Here is a 22,939-nt window from a genome sequence, read left to right on the forward strand (position 1 = left end):
TCCCAGCTATCCTGTATCATTCCCAACTATCCTGTATCATTCCCATCTATCCTGCAACATTCCCAACTATCCTGCAATATTCCCAGCTATCCTGTATCATTCCCAACTATCCTGTATCATTCCCAACTATCCTGTATCATTCCCAGCTATCCTGATACATTCCCAACTATCCTGTATCATTCCCAACTATCCTGTATCATTCCCAACGATCCTGTATCATTCCCAACGATCCTGCAACATTCCCAACTATCCTGCAACATTCCCAACAATCCTGGTTCATTCCCAACTATCCTGTATCATTCCCAACTATCCTGCAACATTCCCAACTATCCTGCAACATTCCCAACTATCCTGCAACATTCCCAACTATCCTGCAACATTCCCAACTATCCTGTATCATTCCCAACTATCCTGCAACATTTCCAACTATCCTGCAACATTCCCAGCAATCCTGTATCATTCTCAACTATCTTGTATCATTCCCAACTATCCTGTATCATTCCCAACTATCCTGTATCATTCCCAACTATCCTGTATCATTCCCAACTATCCTGTACCATTCCCAACTATCCTGTATCATTCCCAACTATCCTGTAACATTCACAGCTATCATGCAACATTCCCAACTATCCTGTATCAATCCCAACTATCCTGCACCATTCCCAACTATCCTGTATCATTCCCAACTATCCTGCACCATTCCCAACTATTCTGCACCATTCCCAACTATCCTGTAACATTCCCAACTATCCTGTATCATTCCAAACTATACTGCACCATTCCCAACTATCCTGTTTCATTCCCAACTATCCTGTATCATTCCCAACTATCCTGTATCATTCCCAACTATCCTGCAACATTCCCAGCTATCCTGTATCATTCCCAACTATCCTGTATCATTCCCAACTATCCTGCAACATTCCCAGCTATCCTGTATCATTCTCAACTATCCTGTATCATTCCCAACTATCCTGTATCATTCCCAACTTGCCTGCAACATTCCCAACTATCCTGCAACATTCACAGCTATCCTGTATCATTCCCAACTATCCTGTATCATTCCCAGCTATCCTGCAACATTCCCAACTATCCTGCACCATTCCCAACTATCCTGTATCATTCCCAACTATCCTGCAACATTCCCAACTATCCTGTATCATTCCCAACTATCCTGCACCATTCCCAACTATCCTGTATCATTCCCAACTATCCTGTATCATTCCCAGCTATCCTGTATCATTCCCAACTATCCTGTATCATTCCCAACTATCCTGTATCATTCCCAGCAATACTGTATCATTCCCAACTATCCTGTATCATTCCCAACTATCCTGTATCATTCCCAACTATCCTGCAACATTCCCAGCTATCCTGTATCATTCCCAACTATCCTGTATCATTCCCAACTAGCCTGCAACATTCCCAACTATCCTGTATCATTCCCAACTATCCTGTATCATTCCCAACTATCCCTTATAATTCCCAACTATCCTGTATCATTCCCAGCAATACTGTATCATTCCCAACTATCCTGCAACATTCCCAGCTATCCTGTATCATTCCCAACTATCCTGTATCATTCCCAACTATCCTGCAACATTCCCAACTATCCTGCAATATTCCCAGCTGTCCTGTATCATTCCCAACTATCCTGTATCATTCCCAACTATCCTGTATCATTCCCAGCTATCCTGCATCATTCCCAACTATCCTGTATCATTCCCAACTATCCTGTATCATTCCCAACTATCCTGCAACATTCCCAACTATCCTGCAACATTCCCAACTATCCTGCAACATTCCCAACTATCCTGCAATATTCCCAACTATCCTGTATCATTCCCAACTATCCTGTATCATTCCCAACTATCCTGCAACATTTCCAACTATCCTGCTACATTCCCAGCAATCCTGTATCATTCCCAACTATCCTGTATCATTCCCAACTATCCTGTAACATTCCCAACTATCCTGTACCATTCCCAACTATCCTGTATCATTCCCAACTATCCTGCAACATTCACAGCTATCCTGTATCATTCCCAACTATCCTGCAACATTCACAGCTATCCTGTATCATTCCCAACTATCCTGTATCATTCCCAGCTATCCTGCTACATTCCCAGCAATCCTGTATCATTCCCAACTATCCTGTATCATTCCCAGCTATACTGTATCATTCCCAACTATCCTGTATCATTCCCAACTATCCTGTATCATTCCCAACTATCCTGCAACATTCCCAGCTATCCTGTATCATTCCCAACTATCCTGTATCATTCCCAACTAGCCTGCAACATTCCCAACTATCCTGTGTCATTCCCAGCTATCGTGTATCATTCCCAACTATCCCGTATCATTCCCAACTATCCTGTATCATTCCCAACTATCCTGCAACATTCCCAGCTATCCTGTATCATTCCCAACTATCCTGTATCATTCCCAACTATCCTGCAACATTCCCAACTATCCTGCAACATTCCCAGCTATCCTGTATCATTCCCAACTATCCTGTATCATTCCCAACTATCCTGTATCATTCCCAGCTATCCTGATACATTCCCAACTATCCTGTATCATTCCCAACTATCCTGTATCATTCCCAACGATCCTGTATCATTCCCAACGATCCTGCAACATTCCCAACTATCCTGCAACATTCCCAACAATCCTGGTTCATTCCCAACTATCCTGTATCATTCCCAACTATCCTGCAACATTCCCAACTATCCTGCAACATTCCCAACTATCCTGCAACATTCCCAACTATCCTGCAACATTCCCAACTATCCTGTATCATTCCCAACTATCCTGCAACATTCCCAACTATCCTGCAACATTCCCAGCTATCCTGTATCATTCCCAACTATCCTGTATCATTCCCAACTATCCTGTATCATTCCCAACTATCCTGTATCATTCCCAACTATCCTGTATCATTCCCAACTATCCTGTACCATTCCCAACTATCCTGTATCATTCCCAACTATCCTGTAACATTCACAGCTATCCTGCAACATTCCCAACTATCCTGTATCATTCCCAACTATCCTGCACCATTCCCAACTATCCTGTATCATTCCCAACTATCCTGTATCATTCCCAACTATCCTGCAACATTCCCAACTATCCTGTAACATTCCCAACTATCCTGTATCATTCCCAACTATCCTGCACCATTCCCAACTATCCTGTATCATTCCCAACTATCCTGTATCATTCCCAACTATCCTGTATCATTCCCAACTATCCTGCAACATTCCCAGCTATCCTGTATCATTCCCAACTATCCTGTATCATTCCCAACTATCCTGCAACATTCCCAGCTATCCTGTATCATTCTCAACTATCCTGTATCATTCCCAACTATCCTGTATCATTCCCAACTTGCCTGCAACATTCCCAACTATCCTGCAACATTCACAGCTATCCTGTATCATTCCCAACTATCCTGTATCATTCCCAGCTATCCTGCAACATTCCCAACTATCCTGCACCATTCCCAACTATCCTGTATCATTCCCAACTATCCTGCAACATTCCCAACTATCCTGTATCATTCCCAACTATCCTGCACCATTCCCAACTATCCTGTATCATTCCCAACTATCCTGTATCATTCCCAGCTATCCTGTATCATTCCCAACTATCCTGTATCATTCCCAACTATCCTGTATCATTCCCAGCAATACTGTATCATTCCCAACTATCCTGTATCATTCCCAACTATCCTGTATCATTCCCAACTATCCTGCAACATTCCCAGCTATCCTGTATCATTCCCAACTATCCTGTATCATTCCCAACTATCCTGCAACATTCCCAACTATCCTGTATCATTCCCAGCTATCCTGTATCATTCCCAACTATCCCTTATAATTCCCAACTATCCTGTATCATTCCCAGCAATCCTGTATCATTCCCAACTATCCTGCAACATTCCCAGCTATCCTGTATCATTCCCAACTATCCTGTATCATTCCCAACTATCCTGCAACATTCCCAACTATCCTGCAATATTCCCAGCTGTCCTGTATCATTCCCAACTATCCTGTATCATTCCCAACTATCCTGTATCATTCCCAACTATCCTGCATCATTCCCAACTATCCTGTATCATTCCCAACTATCCTGTATCATTCCCAACTATCCTGTATCATTCCCAACTATCCTGCAACATTTCCAACTATCCTGCTACATTCCCAGCAATCCTGTATCATTCCCAACTATCCTGTATCATTCCCAACTATCCTGTAACATTCCCAACTATCCTTTACCATTCCCAACTATCCTGTATCATTCCCAACTATCCTGCAACATTCACAGCTATCCTGTATCATTCCCAACTATCCTGCAACATTCACAGCTATCCTGTATCATTCCCAACTATCCTGTATCATTCCCAGCTATCCTGCTACATTCCCAGCAATCCTGTATCATTCCCAACTATCCTGTATCATTCCCAGCAATACTGTATCATTCCCAACTATCCTGTATCATTCCCAACTATCCTGTATCATTCCCAACTATCCTGCAACATTCCCAGCTATCCTGTATCATTCCCAACTATCCTGTATCATTCCCAACTAGCCTGCAACATTCCCAACTATCCTGTGTCATTCCCAGCTATCGTGTATCATTCCCAACTATCCCGTATCATTCCCAACTATCCTGTATCATTCCCAACTATCCTGCAACATTCCCAGCTATCCTGTATCATTCCCAACTATCCTGTATCATTCCCATCTATCCTGCAACATTCCCAACTATCCTGCAATATTCCCAGCTATCCCTGTATCATTCCCAACTATCCTGTATCATTCCCAGCTATCCTGATACATTCCCAACTATCCTGTATCATTCCCAACTATCCTGTATCATTCCCAACGATCCTGTATCATTCCCAACGATCCTGCAACATTCCCAACTATCCTGCAACATTCCCAACAATCCTGGTTCATTCCCAACTATCCTGTATCATTCCCAACTATCCTGCAACATTCCCAACTATCCTGCAACATTCCCAACTATCCTGCAACATTCCCAACTATCCTGCAACATTCCCAACTATCCTGTATCATTCCCAACTATCCTGCAACATTTCCAACTATCCTGCAACATTCCCAGCAATCCTGTATCATTCTCAACTATCTTGTATCATTCCCAACTATCCTGTATCATTCCCAACTATCCTGTATCATTCCCAACTATCCTGTATCATTCCCAACTATCCTGTACCATTCCCAACTATCCTGTATCATTCCCAACTATCCTGTAACATTCACAGCTATCATGCAACATTCCCAACTATCCTGTATCAATCCCAACTATCCTGCACCATTCCCAACTATCCTGTATCATTCCCAACTATCCTGCACCATTCCCAACTATTCTGCACCATTCCCAACTATCCTGTAACATTCCCAACTATCCTGTATCATTCCAAACTATACTGCACCATTCCCAACTATCCTGTTTCATTCCCAACTATCCTGTATCATTCCCAACTATCCTGTATCATTCCCAACTATCCTGCAACATTCCCAGCTATCCTGTATCATTCCCAACTATCCTGTATCATTCCCAACTATCCTGCAACATTCCCAGCTATCCTGTATCATTCTCAACTATCCTGTATCATTCCCAACTATCCTGTATCATTCCCAACTTGCCTGCAACATTCCCAACTATCCTGCAACATTCACAGCTATCCTGTATCATTCCCAACTATCCTGTATCATTCCCAGCTATCCTGCAACATTCCCAACTATCCTGCACCATTCCCAACAATTGTGTATCATTCCCAACTATCCTGCAACATTCCCAACTATCCTGTAACATTCCCAACTATCCTGTATCATTCCCAACTATCCTGCACCATTCCCAACTATCCTGTATCATTCCCAACTATTCTGTATCATTCCCAACTATCCTCTATCATTCCCAACTATCCTGCAACATTCCGAGCTATCCTGTATCATTCCCAACTATCCTGCAACATTCCCATCTATCCTGTATCATTCTCAATTATCCTGTATCATTCCCAACTATCCTGTATCATTCCCAACTATCCTGCAACATTCCCAACTATCCTCTATCATTCCCAACTATCCTGTATCATTCCCAACTATCCTGTATCATTCCCAACTATCCTGCACCATTCCCAACTATCCTGTATCATTCCCAACTATCCTGTATCATTCCCAACTATACTGCACCATTCCCAACTATCCTGTATCATTCCCAACTATCCTGTATCATTCCCAGCTGTCCTGCACCATTCCCAACAATCCTGTATCATTCCCAACTATCCTGTATCATTCCCAACTATCCTGTATCATTCCCAACTATCCTGCACCATTCCCAACTATCCTGTATCATTCCCAACTATCGTGTATCATTCCCAACTATCCTGCAACATTCCCAACTATCCTGTATCATTCCCAACTATCCTGTATCATTCCCAACTATCCTGCAACATTCCCAGCAATCCTGTATCATTCCTAACTATCCTGTATCATTCCCAACTATCCTGTACCATTCCCAACTATCCTGCAACATTCCCAGCTATCCTGTATTTTTCCCAACTACCCTGTATCATTCCCAACTATCCTGTATCATTCCCAACTATCCTGTATCATTCCCAACTAGCCTGCAACATTCCCAACTATCCTGCACCATTCCCAACTATCCTGTATCATTCCCAACTATCCTGTATCATTCCCAACTATCCTGTATCATTCCCAACTATCCTGCAACATTCCGAGCTATCCTGTATCATTCCCAACTATCCTGCAACATTCCCAGCTATCCTGTATCATTCTCAATTATCCTGTATCATTCCCAACTATCCTGTATCATTCCCAACTATCCTGCAACATTCCCAACTATCCTGCAACATTCCCAACTATCCTGTATCATTCCCAACTATCCTGTATCATTCCCAGCTGTCCTGCATCATTCCCAACAATCCTGTATCATTCCCAACTATCCTGTATCATTCCCAACTATCCTGTGTCATTCCCAACTATCCTGCACCATTCCCAACTATCCTGTATCATTCCCAACTATCGTGTATCATTCCCAACTATCCTGCAACATTCCCAACTATCCTGTATCATTCCCAACTATCCTGTATCATTCCCAACTATCCTGCAACATTCCCAGCAATCCTGTATCATTCCTAACTATCCTGTATCATTCCCAACTATCCTGTACCATTCCCAACTATCCTGCAACATTCCGAGCTATCCTGTATCATTCCCAACTATCCTGCAACATTCCCAGCTTTCCTGTATCATTCCCAACTATGCTGTATCATTTCCAACTAGCTTGCAACATTCCCAACTATCCTGCAACATTCCCAGCTATCCTGTATCATTCCCAACTATCCTGTATCATTCCCAGCTATCCTGTATCATTTCCAACTATCCTGCAACATTCACAACTATCCTGCAACATTCCCAACTATCCTGTATCATTCCCAACTATTGTGTATCATTCCCAACTATCCTGCAACATTCCCAACTATCCTGTATCATTCCCAACTATCCTGTATCATTCCCAACTATCCTGCAACATTCCCAGCAATCCTGTATCATTCCTAACTATCCTGTATCATTCCCAACTATCCTGTACCATTCCCAACTATCCTGCAACATTCCGAGCTATCCTGTATCATTCCCAACTATCCTGCAACATTCCCAGCTTTCCTGTATCATTCTCAACTATCCTGTATCATTCCCAACTATGCTGTTTCATTCCCAACTAGCTTGCAACATTCCCAACTATCCTGCAACATTCCCAGCTATCCTGTATCATTCCCAACTATCCTGTATCATTCCCAGCTATCCTGTATCATTCCCAACTATCCTGCAACATTCACAACTATCCTGCAACATTCCGAACTATCCTGTATCATTCCCAACTATCCTGTATCATTCCCAACTATCCTGCAACATTCACAGCTATCCTGTATCATTCCCAACTATCCTGTATCATTCCCAACTATCCTGCAACATTCCCAGCTATCCTGTATTTTTCCCAACTACCCTGTATCATTCCCAACTATCCTGTATCATTCCCAACTATCCTGTATCATTCCCAACTAGCCTGCAACATTCCCAACTATCCTGCAACATTGCCAGCTATCCTGTATCATTCCCAACTATCCTGTATCATTCCCAACTATCCTGTATCATTCCCAACTATCCTGTATCATTCCCAACTATCCTGCAACATTCCCAACTATCCTGTATCATTCCCAACTATCCTGTATCATTCCCAACTATCCTGCAACATTCCCAACTATCCTGCAACATTCCCAACTATCCTGTATCATTCCTAACTATCCTGTATCATTCCCAACTATCCTGCAACATTCCCAACTATCCTGCAACATTCCCAGCTATCCTGTATCATTCCCAACTATCCTGCAACATTCCCAACTATCCTGTATCATTCCCAACTATCCTGTATCATTCCCAACTATCCTGTATCATTCCCAGCTATCCTGTATCATTCCCACCTATCCTGTATCATTCCCAAATATCCTACAACATTCCCAACTATTCTGTATCATTCCCAGCTATCCTGTATCATTTCCAACTATCCTGTATCATTCCCAGCTATCCTGTATCATTCCCAACTATCCTGTATCATTCCCAACTATCCTGTATCATTCCCAACTATCCTGTATCATTCCCACCTATCCTGTATCATTCCCAACTATCCTGCAACATTCCCAACTATCCTGTATCATTCCCAGCTATCCTGTATCATTCCCAGCAATCCTCTATCATTCCCAACTATCCTGTATCATTCCCAGCTATCCTGTATCATTCCCAACTATCCTGTATCATTCCCAACTATCCTGTATCATTCCCAACTATCCTGCAACATTCCCAGAAAGTTGTTGGAAGGTTGATGCAAAATATCCAAAGGACAACCACGTTCTCACAAAGCTCTACGAAAAATATGGTTTTCTAGAATGTTATGTGGTAGCTGGGTCTTTATCACACAGAAATCTTCAGTTCTACCTGTGGTTTATGTTAGGTGTGTGTGTGTCTGTGTGTGTGTGTGTGTGTGTGTGTGTGTGTGTGTGTGTGTGTGTGTGTGTGTGTGTGTGTGTGTGTGTGTGTGTGTGTGTGTGTGTGTGTGTGTGTGTGTGTGTGTGTGTGTGTGTGTGTGTGTGTGTGTGTGTGTGTTGTAGATATTGGAAGGTTCCAGACCTAACATTAGGGGGCAGCAGTAATCCATGGCGACGTCCAACATCCTATCCCTTTACCCCCTCCTCCTCTTTCTCTCTTTCTCTCTTTTCTCTCACAAACATGATTGTGGTGTGCCTGCCCTGCAGACATCTGCCTGGTTGTAAAGAAAAACTGATCAATAACAACAAAGGCTCATGAACGACATGTAACAGAATTTATGCTCTGTGGAGACAGATATTTATCTGTTATGATATTATAGTCTTCTTATTTGTGGCTGCATCCTAATGGAACCCCCATGCCCTATGGGCCCTGGTCATAAGAAGTGCACTATATAGGCACTGTAGGGAATAGGGTGCCATTTGGGATGGACCTGGTGCTTTTATGGTAGGGAGAGGGGAGAGAGGGGGAGAGGGGAGAGGTGAAGAGGAGGGGGAGAGGTGGAGAGGGAGAGAGGGAGAGAGGGGGAGAGGTGGAGAGGGGGAGGTGGAGAGGGGGAGACAGGGAGAATATGGATCATTAATTAATACAGCTGGTAGTGTGAAGGGAATCGATTCTCCCCAGACTGGAACACGACTCACCTTTCACTCACCCCCACCTGCCAACCCTGCCTGGCATTAAACAGTATGCCTAGGGAGAGGGGGAATCCACATTCCATCTCCCCCATGTCAATTCACCTCTGATCCAATCTAATCGTTTCTAATAGTGCTGCGTGGTTGTGTGTGTGTGTGTGTGTGTGTGTGTGGGCAGTAAACATCCAGGATGAGGAAAAGAGAAGGAGGAGGAGAGAAACCACACACATCTCCTCTACTTCCTGTTTTGTTTTCTTCTTTTTTGTTAGAGGATTTAGCCTATGCTCTCCTACCCACCCACTTCCCCGACAATGACTGGAGGTTGGTTTGATTAAAATGTTTGATTCAGAAGCTGTTATTCTTTCATTTTGGATTGCTGTGTTTTCTCTGGAGGATGCTTTGATAAAACTGTCTGTTTCAGAAAGCGGTCCTTTCGTTTGTTTGGGATGGGGTTGTGAATGTCAGGAGGTGACATGATAGCTAGTCTCTCTGTGGTGATTTCTCTGTGCTGTCCCGTTGCCCATCCATACAAGAGGGCTGAGCTGGGCTCTGTCAGGGGCAGAGGATGACAGCGTGGTTGTGTCATGTTGAAGGATGACCAGCCTCTCGTTGCCTGCCTACCCTGGCCTTTCCCTGCCCCATTATGGCCGCTCCCCCCTACTATCCCCCCTACTCCCCCTCCAACTCCCCCTACTACCTCCCCTGCTCCCCCCTACTAACCCCCTGCTGAGTCTCTGTGTGTGGAGGGGGGGCGGGTTCGACGGGGGTTGTGTGTTGCACGACGCACCGGGGACGCCGAGTCCATCAGCGTAGTGTGATTGCAGGTGTGAGAGGGCCTGATTGTTGGGAGGTTGAAGTGTGAAACCACTGGGGAGACAGAGTGGGAGAGAGACAAGAAGTGAGACATTACATAGTGTATGTGTGTGACTGTATGTTTGCTTCACGTGTTCAGCTTCTCACCATCTGACAAACAGGAAGGGGTAGTAGTTGGTAGAGTTTGGTATGAGGGTTTTGGGGTGGAGGGTGCCATTGTGCAGGAAGCCTGGAGGGTGAGTCAATGGGGAGGCCAGCCCCTATTCATGCACCAAGGTTGGTAGCTAGCCTCCTTGTCTCGAACTAAGGTTATTCTGAGCCTGCTGGCAGTGCCAACCCCCTGGCCGCAAGCCAAGGTTGATAGCTGGCTTCTCTGCGGGTGGGGCCAGCCCCCATCATAGACCTGGGTTGAGCTAGTCGCCCACCATCGTGAAGTATGGCAGGTGACTCATTGGCAAGGCGGTAGGTCAATGACTCGGCACAAACTTGGAAATTCCGTTTAAATACTGTGGGCTCCCGTGTGGCACAGTGGTCTAATGCACTGCATCTCAGTGCAAAAGGTGTCACTACAGTCCCTGGTTCAATTTCAGGCTGTAGCACATCCGGCCGTGATTGGGTGTCCAATAGGGCGGCGCACAATTGGCCCAGTGTCGTCCGGGTTTGGCCGGGGTAAGCCGTTATTGTAAATAAGAATTTGTTCTTAACTGATTTGCCTAGTTAAATAAAGGTTCAATGAAAAAAGGTGGTTGCTTAAACAAGGTGATTCAGGTGAGTGAGGCAGGCTTGTGGCTAATGAAGACTGGATGCAGGTGAGAAAATTGGCATGGTCACAGATCTATGTCCATATATGCAGTTCTTTGCTAATAAGCTCTGTTTCAATATGGGTCTCTTGGCCCATATATGGACTTCCTGCTCCAGTGCCGGGTTCCATTAGGAATGTCTGTGCCCACATATGGAGTTCCTAGTCTAAGGATGGCTTCCAATTCAAAAGACTATGCCCATATATGGAAGTTCCAGCTGTGGATGAGTGGAGCATCAAAATAAAAATAATTGATGGATAGAGGACAATAAAAATAAATAATTGATGGCAAGGAAGTATAACACATTTTCAGTAAGGCCCTCCGGACCTTGCTAACGACTGAATGTTGACCTCTGGGTAAAATTAGTTTGACACCCTGGACTAGAGCCTTCCTCCAGAGAAAGAGAGTTATTATACTCGGGCACTAAAAAGACCACATGCAGGTTGTAAAAAGGCCACCCAAGAAATTAGTGATGATGAGAGTTTAAATATAATCTGAAAAAACCTCTCACTGTGAATCCAATTAAAATGTCAAGCCTGGTACTGGCTCTCATCTATCCTCTGCACCCCTGCTTTGGGAAGAAACTTCTCTGTCTGACAATCAAGAGGAAAGAAGCCGTTGATTAATTCTAGCTGTTAATATGGAATATAATTTCTCTGGCCCATAAGAGAACAGAGGGAACAGAACAGAGGAGAGGAGAACAGAGGAGAAACTAATGAGTATATGAAAGAAGATATAATTACGCCTCAGACTCAATGAAGCTGTAATGATTAAACAATGGTGAGGATGACGTGAAAATGATTAAACAACGGTGGGGATGGAATGAAAATGATTAAACGATGGTGGGGATGGAATGAAAATGATTAAACAACGGTGGGGATGGAATGAAAATGATTAAACAATGGTAGGGATGGAATGAAAATGATTAAACAACGGTGGGGATGGAATGAAAATGATTAAACAACGGTGGGGATGGAATGAAAATGATTAAACAATGGTAGGGATGGAATGAAAATGATTAAACAACGGTGGGGATGGAATGAAAATGATTAAACGATGGTAGGGATGGAATGAAAATGATTAAACGATGGTAGGGATGGAATGAAAATGATTAAACAATGGTAGGGATGGAATGAAAATGATTAAACAATGGTGAAGATGGAAGGAAAAGGATTAAACAATGGTGACAATGGAAGGAAAATGATTAAACAATGGTGAAGATGGAAGGAAAAGGTTTAAACAATGGTGACAATGGAAGGAAAATGATTAAACAATGGTGAAGATGAAAGGAAAATGATTAAACAATGGTGGGGATGGAATGAGGCCGCTCGGAAAGTGAAATAACAAAGACACCGAAATGCTGTGAATTATGTTGTATATTTTGCAACATATTCATCTTTTGTGACTCACCTCAACAGCCAACATGGTCTCATTAAAATATGTGAAAATGGTGACATTTAACTATTGCCGCAATAAGTCATCTCGCCTGACATACAATGAGATTTATCTGCAAGAGAAGCTAGACGCAGAATCTAGCGTGGGTAAAGAATAAACACTCTGTTACCATATCAACCTATGGTTACCGAGTGCAACGGATCTGCTAAAAATACTTAACTTTCTTTTGTTGTCCTCCCTCAGATCTTCTATTCTCCTTTCTTCTATATCTGAGATCCTATTCTTCTATTCTCCATCCCTCCATCCCTCTAATCCTCTTGTTCTATTCTCCATCCCTCCATCCCTCTAATCCTCTTGTTCTATTCTCCATCCCTCCATCCCTCTAATCCTCTTCTATTCTCCATCCCTCCATCCCTCTAATCCTCTTGTTCTATTCTCCATCCCTCCATCCCTCTAATCCTCTTGTTCTATTCTCCATCCCTCCATCCCTCTAATCCTCTTGTTCTATTCTCCATCCCTCCATCCCTCTAATCCTCTTCTATTCTCCATCCCTCCATCCCTCTAATCCTCTTGTTCTATTCTCCATCCCTCCATCCCTCTAATCCTCTTCTATTCTCCATCCCTCCATCCCTCTAATCCTCTTGTTCTATTCTCCATCCCTCCATCCCTCTAATCCTCTTCTATTCTCCATCCCTCCATCCCTCTAATCCTCTTGTTCTATTCTCCATCCCTCCATCCCTCTAATCCTCTTGTTCTATTCTCCATCCCTCCATCCCTCTAATCCTCTTGTTCTATTCTCCATCCCTCCATCCCTCTAATCCTCTTCTATTCTCCATCCCTCCATCCCTCTAATCCTCTTGTTCTATTCTCCATCCCTCCATCCCTCTAATCCTCTTCTATTCTCCATCCCTCCATCCCTCTAATCCTCTTGTTCTATTCTCCATCCCTCCATCCCTCTAATCCTCTTGTTCTATTCTCCATCCCTCCATCCCTCTAATCCTCTTGTTCTATTCTCCATCCCTCCATCTCTGAGATCCTCTTCTCCTTTTCTTCATCCCTCCATCCCTACATCCCCCTCTTTCTGGACATCTATCATTTGATTGTGTGATTGGATAAGTGGAGGCTGAATCTTATGCGGAGCAGTAACAGTGTTGGTGACAGACACTGACAGGTGTGTGTGAGAGAGAGAGAGAGAGAGAGAGAACGTGTGCGCCGCCAACCCACAGCTCTCTGCGTCTTCCCCCAACAGGACGGGTAGCCTATCCTCATCAGAGAGGTCTTTGAAACCTTGAATAAGGGTTTCAAATTTGGGGAAATGACACTCTCTAATTGTTTTATATTTTTTACATTTTGTCAGGAAATGCTTATTTCTCTCTCTTTCTCCCTCTTTCTCTCTCTCCCTTTTTCTCTTGCTCGCTCTCTCATTCTCTCTCTTTCTCACCCACCAGTCTGCCTCATGCATCGTTCGAACTTTGTCCCTTCCATCCTCTGAGAAATAGATTAATGAAAGTAAGGAGCGAGAGGGAGAAGTGAGAAGTTTATAGCCAGTAGTCTGGGGTCTGCCAGATGGTCAAAGGCTGCATCCCCAGAGCCTGATGGAAGTCTGGATTGTGGTGGTTAGCTGGAGAATTGGCTTCTGAGAGGATCGGTCACACAGTATCAGTCAAAAGTTTGGACACACCTATCCATTCAAGGGTTTTTCTTTATTTTTACTATTTTCTACATTGTAGAATAATAGTGAATACATCAAAACTATGAAATAACACATATGGAATCATATAGTAGCCAAAAAAGTGTTAAACAAATCAAAATATATTTTAGATTTTAGATTGTTCAAAGTAGCCACCCTTTGCCTTGATGACAGCTTTGCAAACTCTTGGTATTCTCTCGTGTCGTCTCTCTGTGTTTCACAATTTTCCTTCAATTCGCAAGAGGCTGAATGTATCTCACAGGAGAAAGCGAGCGAAACAGCATCTGGCCTCCCTCGACAAAAAAAAGTATAACAAATTATCCAATCAGCGTTGAGCTAAACTGAGCGAACCCAACTGTGAATAGTCCTGGCGCAACAAAAAAGAAGTGTCAAGGGAAGCCAGCTTGGATTTGGCGTCACTCCTATCAAATCCCATTGAGAGCATATGTTGTCGACAGAAACTTTAAGTGTTGTATCTCGTTGTGTTGTTGTCCTCTGGTGGCTAGCTAGCCAGCTAGCTAAAATTGGCATTTTCCTAAAGTAGCCATGGATATAGATCGGGATTTGGACTTGTGGTTGTATTTAATCCTTCGTACTGACCAGTGATTACAACAGCGATTCTGATCCAAACATTAATTCATACATTGTTGTGCCCCTGGCCTGAGAGGATGGAAGTTCAATATGTAACATTAGCTAGATGTAGAAGGCTAATGTTAACTAGCTAACGTTGCCCATGAATGGAAGTTAGGCTAGCGAGCAAGCATTTTAGGCTGGTAGCCTAGGACAACAAAAAAGAAAAGCGTGTAGTACTGTATGACAGAGTGGTAGACCATTTCATCAACATAAAAGAGAGGAGGATGGCATTGGCATTTCTCTGCAAGTAGGGTGAGTCAACATATTTTTTGCTTGAGGAGAGCAGGAGGAGAAGAGAGGAAAGGAAAGGGAGGAAGAGGAGAGGAGAGGAGGAGAGGAGAGGAGAGGAGAAGGAGAGGGGAGGAGAGGAGAGTTTCTGCTTTTTTAGATGTGCTGTTGATATAATGATCCAACTGCTGATGTTGTTGTGGTGTCACTGCTCACTGCTCACTGCTGCTCACTGCTGCTCACTGCTGCTCACTGCTGCTCACTGCTCACTGCTGCTCACTGCTCACTGCTCACTGCTGCTCACTGCTCACTGCTGCTCACTGCTCACTGCTGCTCACTGCTCACTGCTGCTCACTGCTGCTCACTGCTCACTGCTCACTACTGCTCACTGCTGCTCACTGCTTCACTGCTCACTGCTCACTGCTCACTACTGCTCACTGCTCAGTGCTTCACTGCTTCACTGCACACTGCTCACTACTGCTCACTGCTCACTGCTCACTGCTCACTGCTTCACTGCTCACTACTGCTCACTGCTTCACTACTTCACTGCTCACTACTGCTCACTGCTCAGTGCTTCACTCCTTCACTGCTCACTGCTCACTCCTGCTCACTGCTCAGTGCTTCACTGCTTCACTCCTTCACTGCTCACTGCTTCACTGCTCACTGCTCACTACTGCTCACTGCTTCACTGCTCACTGCTCCGCTGCTTCGCTGCCTCACTGCATCACTGCTTCACTGCTTCACTGCTCACCACTTCACCGCCTCACTGCTCACTGCTTCACCGCTTCACTGCTCACCACTTCAACCCTTCACTGCTCACTGCTTCACTGCTCACTGCTTCACTGCTTCACTGCTTCACTGCTTCACTGCTTCACCGCTTCACTGCTCACCGCTTTACTGCTCATGGCTTCACTGCCTCACCGCCTCACCGCTCACTGCTTCACTGCCTCACCGCTTCACTACTCACTGCTTCACCGCTTCACCGTTCACTGCTTCACCTCTTCACTGCTCACTGCTTCACTGCCTCACCGCTTCACTGCTCACTGCTCCACTGCTTCACTGCTCACTGCTTCATTGCCTCACCGCTTCACCGCTTCACTGCTCCTTGCTTCACTGCTCACTGCTTCACTGCTTCACTGCTCACACCCTCACCGCTTCACTGCTCACCGCTTTACTGCTCATGGCTTCACTGCCTCACCGCTTCACCGCCTCACCGCTCACTGCTTCACTGCCTCACCACTTCACTACTCACTGCTTCACCGCTTCACCGTTCACTGCTTCACCGCTTCACTGCTCACTGCTTCACTGCCTCACCGCTTCACTGCTTCACTGCTTCACTGCTCACTGCTTCATTGCCTCACCGCTTCACTGCCTCACCGCTTCACTGCTTCACTGCTCACTACTGCTCACTGCTTTACTGCTCACTGCTCCGCTGCTTCGCTGCCTCACTGCCTCACTGCATCACTGCTTCAATGCTTCACTGCTCACCACTTCACTGCCTCACTGCTCACTGCTTCACCGCTTCACTGCTCACCACTTCAACCCTTCACTGCTCACTGCTTCACTGCTCACTGCTTCACTGCTCACTGCTTCACTGCTTCACTGCTTCACTGCCTCACCGCTTCACTGCTCACCGCTTTACTGCTCATGGCTTCACTGCCTCACCGCCTCACCGCTCACTGCTTCACTGCCTCACCGCTTCACTACTCACTGCTTCACCGCTTCACCGTTCACTGCTTCACCTCTTCACTGCTCACTGCTTCACTGCCTCACCGCTTCACTGCTCACTGCTCCACTGCTTCACTCACTGCTCACTGCTTCATTGCCTCACCGCTTCACCGCTTCACTGCTCACTGCTTCACTGCTCACTGCTTCACTGCTTCACTGCTCACACCCTCACCGCTTCACTGCTCACCGCTTTACTGCTCATGGCTTCACTGCCTCACCGCTTCACCGCCTCACCGCTCACTGCTTCACTGCCTCACCACTTCACTACTCACTGCTTCACCGTTCACTGCTTCACCGCTTCACTGCTCACTGCTTCACTGCCTCACCGCTTCACTGCTTCACTGCTCACTGCTTCATTGCCTCACCGCTTCACTGCCTCACCGTTTCACTGCTTCACTGCTCACTGCTTCACTGCTTCACTACTCACTGCCTCACCGCTTCACTGCTTCACCGCCTTAACGCCTCACTACCTCACTGCTTCACTGCCTCACCGCTTCACCGCTTCACCGCTCACTGCTTCACTGCCTCACCGCTTCACAGCTTCACTGCTCACTGCTTCACTGCTTCACTGCATCACTGCATCACTGCTCACTGCTTCACTGCTCACTGCTTCACTGCTTCACTGCCTCACCGCTTCACTACTTCACCGCTTCACTGCCTCACTGCTTCACTACTTCACCGCTTCACTGCCTTACTGCTTCACTACTTCACCGCTTCACTGCCTCACCGCTTCACTGCTCACTTCTTCACTGCTTCACTGCTTCACCACTCACTGCTTCACTGCTTCACCGCTTCACCGCTTCACTGCTCACCACTTCACTGCCTCACCGCTTCACCACTTCACTGCTCACTGCTTCATTGCCTCACTGCCTCACTGCTTCACTGCTTCACTGCTCACTGCAGCCTTTTTCTACATCATCTAACCCACACAGCCACAGCTATTAGGTTAGCCAACTGGACAACTAAAATCCATTGGAAACTGTAGTTCATGTTACACCTGTGTAATATAGTGTACCTGCAGATCAGAATATACCTACTGATCCTGTAGCCACACTTACTGTGATACACATTGAACGGAAACAGTCCTGTAAGAACCCGTTTTCACACTTTCTTCATCCAACATATAGTTCACACTGCTTTTTCTTGTTGTTGTAACATACTGTGCAAGACAGTGGCCTAAAAAAAGAAAATAGTTGCTATTTTCAATTCAGCTAGGTGGTGTTCGATGTCTGACCCTATTCACCTGACAACACACACACACGCAGCACACACGCAGGACACACACACACACACACACACACACACACACACACACACACACACACACACACACACACACACACACACACTCACACGCAGCACACACTCACACACTCACACACACACACCCATTCAACTTACATATTCTGAATATATGCAGAGGCTCACCGCCTTCTGTCTGTTGCTACGGCAACAGTACTTGTGTGCACCAAAAGAGAACTGTGCCGAATGTGTGTGTGTGTGTGTGTGTGTGTGTGTGTGTGTGTGTGTGTGTGTGTGTGTGTGTGTGTGTGTGTGTGTGTGTGTGTGTGTGTGTGTGTGTGTGTGTGTGTATACGTGTGTGTGTGTATACGTGTGTGTGTGTGTGTGTGTGTGTGTGTGTGTGTGTGTGTGGTGTGTGTGTGTGTGTGTGTGTGTGTGTGTGTGTGTGTGTGTGTGTGTGTGTGTGTGTGTGTGTGTGTATACGTGTGTGTGTGTGTGTGTGTGGTGTGTGTGTGTGTGTGTGTGTGTGTGTGTGTGTGTGTGTGTGTGTGTGTGTGTGTGTGTATTCTATGGAGAAGGGGAGAGAAGAGATCCTAAATGCGCCTCTGTGCTGAGCCTGTCTGTTCTTTGTGAAGATGTGCTATCAGGTTGAATAATGAAGGATAAAGCTACATGTAATTCATCAATAGCAACCTGAATACAGAGAAGATACAAATCTTTTTCTCACACATGGTGACACACACACACACACACACACACACACACACACACACACACACACACACACACACACACACACACACACACACACACACACACACACACACACACGTATACACACACACACACACACACACACACACACACACACACACACACACACACACACACACACACACACACACACACACACACACACACACACACACACACGTATACACACACACACACACACACACACACACACACACACACACACACACACACACACACACACACACACACACACACACACACACACACACGTATACACACACACACACACACACACACACACACACACACACACACACGTATACACACACACACACACACACACACACACACACACACACACACACACACACACACACACACACACACACACACACACACACACACACACACACACACACACACACACACACACACACATTCAAGACTCTGTAGCAATTGTATTACACACAGCATACGTTGCAAAGACCGAGGGTACCAGTAGCAGATGGGACTAACAGGCTGCCGTTTTCAGTTTTCTTGTCGAAACCCATAGAGAATTTTTGACATTTGAGTCATTTAGCAGACGCTTTTATCTAGAGCGACTTATGCTCACCACACAGCCCACGTTGCGTGCACGAGCGTTGCAAAGTAAATTTACGCATACATTTTATTCAATTATTTCATCCAAGCTGCTCCCGCTCGTCAGCGTGGCCAAGAGCTAAAATATAACTTGGTTCTATTTGTGACTCCTGATGCGCTAAGTCCCGCCTCTCCCATCTCCTCATTGGTTGTTAGAAGCATATAGTCACGTGGGTGATTGAATGATGAACTGAGGTCCACACTCCAGTCCAGTTGGTGGTGGTAATGCACCTTAAAGTTGGTTGCCAACCGCCATTTAAAGTCCACAGAAGAAGAAGAAGAAGAAGAAGAAGAAGAAGAAGAATGAACCAGGAGAGAAACTAACTAGGTTTCCCCTTTTTATCTGTGGATTAATTGTCGGAGTAGAGAAACACACGATTTGTACGTCTCAAAATGAGTCAAAATTCTACAAAGATTCAGAAAAAAAGGATCATACGCATTTCAGGTAAAATAACAACCCAATGTTTATTTTCTAGGACAAATTAGCTAGCAACAGCAAGCTAGCTAAATGTCCATGAATGTTTAATGTGTGTTTTGACCTGTCTGAAAATGTATTTGTATTTTACCTTGATTTAACTAGGCAAGTCAGTTAAGAACAAATTCTTATTCACAATGACGGCCTACCCCGGCCAAACCCGGATGACGCTGGGCCAATTGTGTGCCACCCTATGGGACTCCCAATCACAGCTGGTTGTGATACAGCCTGGAATCAAGCCAGGGTCTGTAGGGATGCCTCTAGCATTGAGATGCAGTGCCTTAGACCGCTGCGCCACTCGGGAGCCACCCTACTATTAATAGAGTTGGTTCACAGTTGGTTTTGATATTTTAACCTGCGTGTCATGAACACGTCCAATGGGGATAGACAAAACCAACAGGCGCACGATAGAGCACAGCAGAGCCGGTTCGGTTAGCATCTTGCAGTTTGTGAATTCATTGTACAAGTAAGGTGAGACAACCACATACAGCAGATATCGTAAGTATTCACCCCCTTGGATTTTTTTTTGGGGGGGGGCATTTTATTGTGTTACAAAATTAATTTAATAGTGTTTTTTTTGTTTTGTCATTGATCTACACTTTAATGTCAAAGTGAAATTCATTTTTATTTTCATGAATGAAAATTTAAAAAATGAATATACCTTGATTAGATAAGTATTCACTGGAGTCACTACATGTTAGAAACACCTTTGGCTGTGATTCTTTATACACGTGGATTGTGCAATATTTGCCCATTATTTATTTTCTAAATTCTTCCAGCTCTGTCAAGATGTTGGGGATCATGGCTAGACAGCAATGTTCAAGTCTTACCGTAGATTTAACTCAAGCAGATTTAAGACAAAACTGTAACTTCGCAACTCAGGAACGTTCACCGTCTTCTTGGTATGCAACTCCAGTGTAGATTTGGCCTTGTGTTGTAGGTTATTGTTCTGTTGAAAGGTGAATTCCTCTCCATGTGACTGGTATAAAGCAGACTGAAGCAGGTTTCGCTCTTGGATTTTGCCTGTGGTTTGCTGGTTTGAATCCCCAAGCTGACATGGTTAATATTTATGTTGATGTGTCCTTGAGCAAGGCACTTATTCTCTAATTATTCCTTTAAGTCTGGATAAGAGTGTTGGCTAAATGACTCAAATATAAATGCAGCCACCACGCTTGAAAATAAGGAGGCACATACTCAGTGATGTGTTGTGTTCAATTGTCCCCCAATGGCCCCAAGGCTTTGAATTCAGGACAAAAAGTTAATTATTTGCAGTGTATTTTTTCCAGTATTACCTTAGTACAGGACGCATGTTTTGGAATATATTTATTCTGTATATATATTTTTTCCCACTCTGTCATTTACAGTAGGTCATTATTGTGGAGTAACTACAACGTTGTTGATCCATCCTCAGTTTTCTCCTATCACAGCCATTAAACACTGTAACTGTTTTAAAGTCACCTTTGGCCTCATGGTAAAATTCCTGAGTGGTTTCCTTCCTCTCCGGCAACTGAGTTAGGAAGGATGACTGTATCTTTGTAGTGACTGGGTGATATATAATACATCATCCACGGCATCATTATTAACTTGACCATGCTTAAAGAGATATTCAATGTCTGATTTGTAGTTCTGAGCGATTCACCGATTTTCCCGATTATTAAACAACAAATTGATCGACATCAGTTCAATTACTTGAATTCCATTTAGTTCAGGTTTAGTTCAGGTTTAGTTCAGGCTCAACGTGCCGTTTCTCTGGAGAGAAATCCTACAAAGCGCGAGAGACATAAAATCAAGTACGAACTGCGTGATGAGGAGCTTGGCTCGTTGGAGAATGTTAGATGGTTGTCTCGCAGCTACTGCCTGAGTAGAGATGATGAAATAAAGTCAGAAAAAAATATAAATAATAAGTGATAAGCAGTAATGGGCAGTCACTACCATCATGGGGCTCTTATGAATTGCTTTATTCTGTGTTGTTAGAGACAATTGAATCTTCTCAATATTTGGCTTTGGAATTTCAATTTAAAAAGCTATAAAATAATGCATAATAAAAAAAAAAGATCTGAACCAAAATCGAAACCCGTGATTATAAAAAATAAAATAAAACCCGAACCTGACCTCAAAAAGCACCAATCGCTCGGGACTGCTGATTTATTATTGGTACTCGTCGACCAATCACTGCCCTTTATGAGGCTTTCAGAAAGCTCGCTGGTGTTTGTAGTTGAATCTGGGCTTGAAATTCAATAGTTAACTGAGGGACCTTACAGATGTTGTATGTATGGGGGACAGAGGAAGTGGTAGGCATTCAAAAATCATGTCAACTCCTACTATTTAAAACAGAGTGAGTCCATGTATTATGTGATTTGTTAAGCCACATTTTACTCCGGAACTAATTTTGGCATGCCTAAACAAAAGGGGTGAAAATACTTGTCCAACAACTATATTTTAGTTATTCCATTTTTATTTAAAAAAAATGTACATTTGTAGAATTTTCTTTTCCCTTTCACAACTAAGTCTGTTTAAAAACCACAACTAAGTCTGTTTCAAAATCACAACTAAGTCTGTTTCAAAACCACAACTAAGTCCGTTTCAAAACCACTTTGTCACGCAACAAAATGTCAAGGAGGGTGAATACCGAATGCAAGTGTTAACGCTTCTTGTTTATTTAAAAGAAAAAACAGGAAGCCAGAATTATTTAGCATATTCACACTGCGCAGTTCGGTTCCACCAAGTTGCCACAATAATAAAGCTTTAACACAAGTAAGCTA

The sequence above is a fragment of the Salmo salar genome, chromosome 28 (genome assembly GCF_965601325.2).
Source record: "Salmo salar chromosome 28, fSalSal1, whole genome shotgun sequence".
Lineage (NCBI taxonomy): Eukaryota > Metazoa > Chordata > Actinopteri > Salmoniformes > Salmonidae > Salmo > Salmo salar.